General features: G+C 41.0%; 1 pseudogene; it reads right to left on the reverse strand.

Annotated features, from left to right (window-relative positions):
• Positions 2713 to 4485, reverse strand: Gm8483 (predicted gene 8483; annotated as a pseudogene).

The raw sequence follows: 9605 nt of genomic DNA on the forward strand, positions 1-9605 counted from the left end.
AAACTCAAGAAAGAAGACCAAAGTGTGGATACTTTGTTCCTTCTTAGAATGGGGAACAAAATACCCATGGAAGGAGTTACAGAGACAAAGTTCCGAGCTAAGATGGAAGAAAAGACCATCCAGAGACTGCCCCACCCTGGGATCCATCACATATACAACCACCAAACACAGACACTATTGCATATGCCAGAAAGATTTTGCAGACAGGACCCAGACATAGCTCTCTTGTGAGTCTATGCCAATGCCTGACAAATACAGAAATGGATGCTCACAGTCATCTTTTGGATGGAACACAGGGCCTCTAGTGAAGGAGCTAGAGAAAGTACCCAAGGAGCTAAAGGGATCTACAACCCTATAGGAGGAACAATGATATGAACAAACCAGTGCCCACCCCCCAGAGCTGTGTCTCTAGTTGCATATGTAGCAGAGGATGGCCTAGTCAGTCATGAATGGGAGGAGAGGCCCTTGGTATTGCAAAGATCATATGCCCCAGTACAGGGGAATGCCAGGGCCAGGAATCAGGAGTGGGTGGGTTGGGGAGCAGGGTGGGGGGAGGTTATAGGGGGCTTTGGGGATAGCATTTGAAGTGTAATTGAAGAAAATATCTAATAAAAAATTGTAAAAAAAAAACAAACAAACAAACAAAAAGAATAGTTTTTCTTATCCTGGGTCTTTTGCTGTTCCAAATGAATTTGCAAATTTTTCTTTCTAAATCTATGAAGAGTAGAGTTAAAATTTTTATGGGGATTGATTTGAATCTGTACATTGTTTTCAGCAAGAAGGCCATTCTTACTATATTAATCCTGCATATCCATGAACATGGGAGTTCTTTCCATCTTCTGATAGCTTCTCTTTCTTTCTTGCGAGACTTGAAGTTCTTATCATACAGATCTTTCACTTGCTTAATTAGAGTCACACCAAGGTATATTATATTATTTGTGACTATTGTGAAGGGTGGTGTTTCCATACTTTCTTTCTCAGCCTCTTTATCCTTTGAGTATAGGAAGGCAACGGATTGGTTTGAGTTCATTTTATATTCAGCCACTTTGCTGAAATTGTTTCTCAGGTTTAGGAGCTCTCTGGTGGAATTTTTGGGTCACTTATGTGTACTATCATCTGCAAAAAAAAAAAAAAAAAAAAAAAAAAGAAAAGAAAAGAAAGAAAAACCAAAAAAGTGATAGTTTGACTTCTTCCTTTCCGATCTGTATCCCTTTGACCTCCTTTTGTTGTCTAATTGCTCTGGCTAGGAATTTTAGTCTGATATTGAATAGGTAGGCAGACACTGAGCAGCCTTGTCTGGTCCCCAATTTTAGTGGGGTTGCTTCAGGTTTCTCTCCATTTAGTTTGATGTTTGCTACTGGTTTGCTGAATATTGCTTTCACTATGTTTATATATGGGCCTTGAAGGGGTATTGAATTTTGTCAAATAATTTCTCGGCATCTAATAAGATGATTATGTGGGTTTCTTCTTTGAGTTTGAGTGGATTGCATTGATGGATTTCTGTATATTGAGCCATTCCTGCATCCTTGGGCTGAAGCCTACATGAACAATGGATCATCACATTTGATGTGATCTTGAATTCCATTAATGAGAACTTTATTGAGTATTTTTGAATCAATATTCATAAGGGAAATTGGTCTGAAGATCTCTTTGTTGAGTCTTTGTGTGGTTTAGGTATAAGTGTAATTGTGGCTTCATAGAATGAATTTGGTAGTGTGCCTTCTGCTTCTATTTTGTTTGAAGAGTATTGGTATTAGACCTTCCTTGAAAGTCTGATGAATTCTGCACTAAAACCATCTGATCCTGGGCTTTCTATGGTTAGGAGACTTTTAATGACTGCTTCTATTTCTTTAGGGGTTATGCGACTGTTTAGAACATTATCTAATCCTGATTTAATTTTGGTCCCTGGTATGTGTCTAGAAAATTGTTCATTTCATCCAGATTTTCCAGTTTTCATAAGTATAGCCTTTTGTAATAGGATCTGATGATTTTTTTGGATTTCCTCAGGTTCTGTTGTTATGTCTTCCTTTTCATTTCTGATTTTGTAAATTAGGATACTGTCTCTGTGCCCTCTAGTAAGTCTGGCTAACGGTTTATCTATTTTGTTGATTTTCTCAAAGAACCAGATACTGGTGTGACTGATTCTTTGAATAGTTCTTTTTGTTTCCACTTGGTTGTTTCAGCCCAGAGCTTGATTATTTCCTGCCATCTACTCCTCTTGGGTGAATTTGCTTCCTTTTTATTCTAGAGCATTCAGTTGTGCTGTCAAGCTGCTAGTGTATGCTCTGTCCAGTTTCTTTTTGGAGGCACTCAGAGCTGTGTGATTTACTCTTAGCACTGCTTTCCTTGTGTCCCATAAGTTTGGGTATGTTGTGGCTTCACTTTCATTAAATTCTAAAAAGTCTTTAATTTTTTTATTCTTACTTGACCAAGTTATTATTGAGTAGATAATTGTTCAGCTCCCATGTGTTGTTTGTGGGGTTTCTGTTTTTTGTTTGTTTGTTTGTTGTTTGTTTTGGTTTGGTTTTGGTTTTGGTTTTGGTTTTGGTTTTGGTTTTGGTTTTGGTTTTGGTTTTGGTTTTGGTTTTGGTTTGTTTTTGCTATCCATGGTGATTGGATAGGATGCATGGGATTATTTTGAACATTTTGTATCTGTTGAGGCTTCATTTGTGAGGTACTGAGAAGAATGTATATTGTTTTGTTTTTGTTTTTGACTTCTGCAGCTTTTATTTTTGCATGTAAACCACTTGGGGGGGGGGTCTTGATGGTGGGCACCCTAGAGTTTACACTGGAGTTCTGAGGGCTCTAGACACTAGCTGGGACAGTCAGGTGACAGAAACAATGATTCAGACCAATCACATGATTGCAAAGCTGGGTCTCCAGCAGGGTCTCTGGTGGTCAGATATCTATAGAACTCCCATGTCACTGCTTCCTATGCCTAAGGAAGCAGTGACATGGGAGGGGCACGCACTGGGCTGGTCTTGAGCCTCCTGGATGACATCAGGGACAGAGGACCTAGCAGCTGGTGGCTCCAGAGATCTCCAGCCCATGCTTTATTTTGGCCAGGGGGTTCCTGAAGGACCTGCCAGCAAACTTGGCTTTGCTGCCCAGCTCTTCCTCGATTCTAAGGATCTGACTGTACTTGGCCAGGCGCTCAGATCAGCAAGGAACACCAGTCTTGATCTGCCCAGTGCAGAGCCCCACCACCAGGTCTGCGATGAAAGTGCCCTCAGTCTCACCAGATCAGTGGGACACCATGACGCCCCAGCCATTGGATTGGGCCAGCTTACACGCCTGCAGGGACTCGGTCACAGAGCTGATCTGGTTCACTTTGAGCAGGAAGCAGTTGCAGGACTTCTCGCTTGCAGCCTTGGCAATCCACTTAGGGTTGGTCACTGTGAGGTCATCGCCCACCACCTGGATGCATGCACTAGCCATGAACTTCTAGCAGGCGCCCCAGTCGTCCTGGTCAAAGGGGTCCTCGATGGACACTACTGGGTAGTTCTGGATAAAGGACTTGTACAGGTCAGCCAGCTGGTCGAGTGTGATGTACCTGCTGGGGTCATCCGGAGACTTGAAGTCCAGGTCATACTTGCTAGACCTGTAGAACTCGGAGGCGGCCACATCCATGCCGATGACAACCTGGTCCGTGTAGCCGGCCTTTGCGATTGCAGTCTTGAGCAGCTCCTGTGCTTCTTTGTTCTCCAGGATGTCAGGTGTGAATCCACCCTCATCACCCACATTGGTGGCATCCTTCCCGTACTTCTCCTTGATCACGTTCTTCAGGTTGTGGTAAACTTCTGCTCCAATACTCATGGCTTCCGGGAAGCTGGATACCCCCACAGGCAGGATCATGAACTCTTGCATGGCCAGCTTGTTGCCAGCATGAGAACCACCGTTGATCACATTGAAAGCTGGGACAGGCAGGATGACTTCAGGGTTGCCGGCCAAGTCAGCAATGTGGCGGTAAAGGGGCACCCCCTTTTCCACGCCACCAGCTTTGCAGACAGCCGGGGACACTCCCACGATGGCATTTGCACCGAATTTAGATTTATTCTCTGTGCCGTCCATCTCGATCATGAGCTTGTCAATCTTCTCTTGCTCCACAACATTCACTTTCTTGCTAACCAGAGCAGGTGCAATGGTTTTATTGATGTGCTCAACAGCCTGTGAGACACCCTTCCCCATTGTCTCGGAGTTTAGGGCCTCGTAGATGCCAGTGGACGCACCGCTGAGCACCACAGCTCTGAAGAGACCTTTTGCGGTGTACAGATCGACCTCAACAGTGGGATTCCCACAGGAGTCAAAGATCTCTTTGGCGTGGATCCTGAGAATAGACATGGCGAACTTCTGGCAGTAGGATGGCTGCTAAGGAAGGAAAGAGGGTATAGTGGACACCGAGGAGAGCCTTAAGGACAGACGCAAGCATGACTCTACCGGAGCTGCACTAAGCACCTCCCACTCTGAGTTCCTCTTCTGCTCCTTGTTTTGTTTTAAGATGAAATGTACTATAGATATCTGTTAAATCATTTGATTCATAACTTCTGTTAGTTTCACTGTGTCTCTGTTTAGTTTCTGTTTCCATGATCTGTCCATTGATGAGAGTGGGGTGTTGAAATCTTCCACTATTATTGTGTGATGTGCAATGTGTGCTTTGTGCTTTAGTAAAGTTTTTTTTAATGAATGTGGGTACCCTTGCGTTTGCAGCATATATGTTAAGAAATGAGTGTTGAAGCCGGCCAGCGACCCACATGTCTGTGTTCTAGCCTGGGAGGCATCTTGGAATCTGGAAGAAAAGAGGGAACTAGGCGGTGCGAGAAAGGATGGAACCAAGACATTAGTCTAATCAAGGTTCAATTTTACTATTCGGAGACATGGGATTATGAAGAAGGGGGAGGGGCCCATTCCCACCAAACCATCTTTGGAGTCCAGTTTCAGGTGACCATGTGTTGGCTCCGGAACAGCTAGGCGGCAGGTAGTAGCAATGGGAGTGGCAGAAGATAGGGTGGCAGGCTCCACTCCCGATTTTCTCTTATTGATAACAGTCAAACCTGATCAGTCAGATTTCAGGCTAGGGGGTGGGGGAAGGTTACAAATGAGAGTTTATCTTGGTACATTTTTCCTTTGATGAGTATGAAGTGTCCTTTTCCTTCGTTGTTGGTAAACTTTGGTTGAAAGTCAATTGTATTTGATATTAGAATGGCTGCTCCAGCTTGTTTCTTGGGACCATTTACTTGGAAAATTGGTTTTCAGGCCTTTACCCTGAGGTAGTGTTTGTCTTTGTCACTGAGGTGCGATTCCTGTATGCAGCAAAATGCTGAATCCTGTTCATGTACCTAGTCTCATAGTCTATGTCTTTTTATTGAGGAATTGAGTCTATTGATGTTAATAGATATTAAGGAAAAGTAATTGTTGCTTCCTGTTATTTTTGTTGTTAGAGGTAGAATTATGTTTGTATGGCTATCTTCTTTTGAGTTTGTTGAAAGAAGATTAATTTCTTGTTTTTCTTAGGGTATAGTTTCCCTCATTACATTAGAGTTTTCTACCTATTATACTTTGTAGAGCAGGATTTGTGGAAAGATATTGTGTAAATTTGGTTTTATCATGGAATGTCTTGGTTTCTCCATCTATGGTAATTGAGAGTTTTGCTGTATAGTAGCTTGGGCTGGCATTGTGTTCTCTTAGGATCTCTATGACATCTTCCCAGGATCTTCTGCCTTTCAGAGTCTCTGCTGAGAAGTCTGGTGTAATTCTGATAGGTCTGCCTTTATATGTTACCTGACCTTTTTCCCTTACTGTTTTTAAATTTCTTTCTTTGTTTTATGCATTTGGTGTTTTGATTATTATGTGACAGTAGGAATGTCTTTGCTATTTGGAGTTCTGTAGGCTTCTTGTATGTTGATGGACATCTCTTTCCTTAGGCTATAGAAGTTTTCTTCTATAATTTTGTTGAAGATATTTACTGGCCCATGAAGCTTGCAGTATTTGCTCTCTTTCATACCTATTATCCTCAAGTTTGGTCTTCACATTGTATCTTGAATTTCCTGGATGTTTTGGGTTAAGATCTTTTTGTATTTTGCATTTTCTTTTACTGTTGTGTCTATGTTTTCTATGGTATCTTCTGCACCTGATATTTTCTCTTCTATCTCTTGTATTCTGTTAATGATATTTGTATTTATCACTCCTGATCTCTTTCCTAGGTTTTCTATCTCCAGGGTTATCTCCCTTTATACTTTCTTTATTATTTCTATTTCCATTTTTGGACTGTGCATAGTTTTGTTTAATTCCTTTACCTATTTGGTTGTGTTTTCCTGTAATTCTTTAAGGGATATTTATATTTCCTCTTTAAGGGGTTCTATCTGTTTAACCTTTGTTCTCCTGTATTTCTTTAAGGGAGTTATTTTTGTCCTTCTTAAAGTCCTCTATCATCATCACAAGACATGATTTTAAGTCTGGGTCCTGGTTTTCAGGTTTGTTAGGGTATCTAGGACTTGCTATGGTGGGAGAACTGGGTTCTGATGATGCCAAATAGCCTTGGTGTCTGTTGCTTAGGTTCTTTCCTGTTGTATCTGGCCAGTAGATCACAACCTGGGTTCTAGCCTGGAAAGGCATTTTGGAAACCTGGAAGAGAAGAGGGGCTGGGCTGTGCGAGATAAGGAAGGAACCAAGACAAAGCTCTCTGCTCAAGGTTCAATTTTTACTATTTCAGCACTCATATATAAAGGAAGGGGGAGGGGCCCAATTCCCGCCAAATAATCTTGGGATCCAGTAGCAGGGTGATCACGTGATTGCTTCAGAACAGCAAAGCAGCAGGTTCCAGCAGTAGGCGTGGCAGAAAGATTGAGCGGGAAGCTCCACCCCTGAGCAAGCAGGTTTCAGGCTGGGGGAGGGGAGACTACATCTCCTCCCTGTTGTTAATAAAAATAAAAAAAATTAAAGGCTGGCCTGAGGCAAAAAATTTATCTATGCTCAATAGTTCTGCCTGAATTCTAGGGCTAAAGAAAAAAAAAAACTGTTTCCGTGGGATTCCCTAACTTTTCTTATGGTAAACTCTATCTGGCTAAGACTGTCCTTTCTATCCTAGTAAACAACTAACAGAAAAGCCCTAAGCAGTAGGCTCTGACTTTATAATGCTAATTTGTGCTGAATAGGTAACTTCCTAGTTGAATTTTAAGTAGGGTGTTGGAACCCTGGCTAAGCTTGACTGAACAATTTTGAAATACACTATATTAAGAATAACACTGAGTTGATATTCCTCCGCATTTTGGATGACAGGCGGGAAACAGGGAGAAGGGAGTGACAACTGGCTCCATAGTACAAGGCCAATTGGCTTGTTATTTGGGTGGGAGGCAATGAAGGGCTTGCCCTTCCAACAGTACAGTCTCCAACCTCTCTCCCCCCTATTAATTAAGTTTAAAAAGGCCACACTTAACTGAGGTGATCAAATGATTTTCTCATCCGTAGATGAGTGGGATTTTAACCTTGGCTTGGGTGGACATTGGCCCGATTCCTTCCGTGGGTGCTATCACGACCCACACCTGTGGCTCTTGGTATCTTTTGGGAAGGGGAGGGAGAGCCTTAGATATTTTTGTTTTTTAGCTGTAAATAGATACCAACCTCCGTCAAACCGGGTTTATCCCACAGGAAACTCAGAAATGGTCAAGCTGGACCTTCCCTTGCAGTAGTTCTCTGCACCAAGCGATACCCATACTGTGTTTGTATGATCACGAACCAGTATGCACAGTTCTGAGTACTGTGCAGCTCCTAAAGGAGAATTGTCAACCTCAGATTTAGCAAGGCCTAGGCAAGAATTATGTCATTAGTAACACCATGATTTGTGGCTAAAATAGGAGCTGGAAGTCGTTCCTCCTCATCCCTGTTATTCCCATAGCCTAAGGAACTAAGGACACCTTGCAGTAACCGCAAGGGTGAAAAGCCAGAGGCCAGCTAAGGGACTAAGCCCATCTATCAAAATAAAAACCAACCTCTTATCTGCTCTTCTAGCCCTCTTGGTAAACCTAAATTTCAAATCAGACCAAAGGCCACGTGCTGGAATGTCCTGGGAATAAAGATAGCACTTGCCACCTGTGCACTCTAGGAGGGCAGGGATGCACATCTGCTGGTCCGGCTGGAGAATATTGATTAACCTGCTTGAAAAACAAAAGATCTAGACAATGAGAAAGTAGGAAAGCAGATCTTCTTTTGGGGAAGTCTAGGTACTTTATTTAGTTGCAAATTAACAAGGCACAAACTCAGTCTCTGGGCTGGTTTTAGAATAGGAAAAAGGCCAGAGACTCTCAGGAAGTGGGGGATGTGCTCTGAATTAACTTTGCTAGGTAGTTAAGAATATAGGAATCTCTAATATTGGACTGAATATTAGACCAGGCTATGATTGAGTTAGAATGACTGGTCACACTGAATAAAAGAGAAAAATCATTATGACTCTATTAAATGACTAATTTTACCCAGTCAGTATATACAGTCTCTGATGAACTATTGCCATAAAGTTAAAAGTCTAGAAGCTAGTCTAAATTGGAAAAATGGCAAGCAGGGATGGATCTAAAACATGAATTTAATTTAGTTTTTTAGTCATTTCAATCAGGACACTGAGTCAATTTACCTGCCAGCTCGACACACGAATTAACTAATATGCTTCTGCAGCGTTCTGTGGAAAGAACCTGTTTTTCCCTTTCCCAATAAGGTAGCTGTTTTAGGATCAATCCATAAGCCAATAAGTAGATCCTTTTAAGATACTATAAAGCATTTATTAAATTCTTTGACATTTAAATTTCAAATTTTGAAAATAAAGGTATGATTTAAATAGTGTGCATGGGAATGCACTAAATAGTATGTACGGGGATACAATTTCTCTTTTTTGTCTTTTAAGAAGTTAAAGTTTTAAAATTTCACAATATCTAACCTTTTGAATTAATAACTTGTTGACAAAACATTTTAAATACTTGACTGTAAAGGGGCAGTGACTAATTGCACTTTCAATAATTTTTCTTAAGGAGCGGTTGTAACTAGAAAGCTTGAAAAGTTATTAAGAGTCACATGTGTATAATTTATTTATTAACTAGAAATATGCATAAGCAATTGTAAATTTGAGAATTAATAGTATCTGAGGGATGAACAATTTAAGCAATTGTGAGCTCAGAGATATGGCATTGACTATTAATATACAAATTAAGGTTTGATTTTCAGCATTTTAAAACACCATCTACAGCACACAACTAGATTATTTGTACTGGAACAGGGGAAACTGTGTCTTAAGACTCTGCCCCACAGCAGCTAGTTGGGACCACCTGGGCCAACGATCAGCTGGGAGGATGAGAAAAATGACTTTACAATAATGTTTTTTCTGGCCAAAGAATTGTCTTGGGCACAACTAATATTTAATTACCAATGAATATAATTAATAACAATTATAAAATCTTTCTTTATTTTTTGTAAAACCTTTTGTAGTAAACTAAAACCCTAAGTAATAAAAGTATATTGTCTCTGAATCCTTTGGGTGAAAGCAAGGTTTTTAAGGTAAACTTCCTTTGAGAAGCATTAGTTAATAAAACACTTTCCACTTAGGAAACAATATACACTGAAAGATT

This window comes from Mus musculus, chromosome 14 (genome assembly GCF_000001635.26).
Source record: "Mus musculus strain C57BL/6J chromosome 14, GRCm38.p6 C57BL/6J".
Classification (NCBI taxonomy): Eukaryota; Metazoa; Chordata; class Mammalia; order Rodentia; family Muridae; genus Mus; species Mus musculus.